Consider the following 1,371-nt stretch of genomic DNA (forward strand, 5'->3'; position numbering starts at 1 on the left):
CCAAGTTGAAAGCCTTCGAATAAACTAGCTTCATCCTTGGCGCTTCGAATCAAGCTAACTTTATTTGAAAAGTTATTTCATTTGATTTTTATCTAGATAATGCCCATCTCTGCTTTTAACGCCCTGGGATAAGCGATACGGTGCGGAGGCAATTTTCAAAGAGAAAATTTAATTGCCGTCGAATTGCGAAAACTCGAAGTGAAATTCGTCAAACCGATATATGTAGGAATGTGTATTTTGGACATATAAAAAATTTGTTTGTACGAATTTCATCACGATTACATGTCTCCCCTGCACGGACAAAATTGTAAAATAATGTACACAGACACTGATAGCCTCATCTATCATATTCAATACGGGGATATCTACGAAACCATGAAACGCGATATCGATAGATTCAACACCATCGATTATCCTACCAACAATGCATATGATATGCCAAGCTTAAATAAGAAGGTTCCGAGGCTGATGAAGGTTGAAAATAACGGTACGATAATAACCGAATTCGTAGGTCTTAGAAGATATAAAAAAAGTGAAAGGCGTTAAGAGTAATGTCGTGGTCAGAAGGATAACTTTCGACGCCTACGAACAGTGTTTACACAAAGAGATCGAAATTACTCGCAGGCAGTCATGCATAAGATCGAAATTGCACAAAGTGTACAGCATTTCGGAATCGAAAATCGTTCTAAGTCCGTACAACGACAAGCGGTATAACGTGCCCGATTCAACCGACACGTTACCATGGGGACATTATAAAATACCGTTGTAAATAGATATTATTATGCGGAATAAAAAAAAATGTACACATGTATTTTATTAAACCATATATATACTTACAATACATCATTTTTATTTATCCAAGAATTGTGCGATTTGTCAAATCCTAGCCATTTAACGTATACCTTATCATTTTTCTTACGCAACACTTTTTCAACTACTGGTGCTCTCTTTGAAGGTTGAAAACTTTGTCTTCACGGAGGTTTTCAGCGTTGCTCCTATTAGAAGGTAGCAGCATAGCCTCTTAGTGAAGGCAAAGTCTATTGAAATTTAGAATACGAACTCTGCCAAGTGCATCGGGAACCGCTCTGGAGACGGTAGCTGCCGCACTCACTGCAGAAGGATGAGCATAGAACTCTGCCAAGAGCATCAGAAACCGCTCCGGAAACGGTAGCGGCCGAGTTCACTGCAGACACGTAGATATAAATATATATATATATTTCTTTTGTTTTTTTTTTGTGTTTTTTGTATTTATGCTAATTAATGCTATGCGGCTATATATAGCCACTGCCACTGCCACTGCCACTGCACATCCCAGAATTCTTTAATCCTTACTCCATACCCAGAACCCGACCCGCGGGGCGTGAATATTAA

General features: G+C 38.7%; 1 pseudogene; it reads left to right on the forward strand.

Moving 5' to 3' along the window:
• The first annotated feature begins 236 nt into the window (after positions 1-236).
• On the forward strand, positions 237-769 carry LOC143374532 (uncharacterized; annotated as a pseudogene).
• The last annotated feature ends 602 nt before the right edge of the window (positions 770-1,371 follow it).

The sequence above is a fragment of the Andrena cerasifolii genome, chromosome 11, assembly GCF_050908995.1.
Source record: "Andrena cerasifolii isolate SP2316 chromosome 11, iyAndCera1_principal, whole genome shotgun sequence".
In the NCBI taxonomy this organism is placed as follows: Eukaryota; Metazoa; Arthropoda; class Insecta; order Hymenoptera; family Andrenidae; genus Andrena; species Andrena cerasifolii.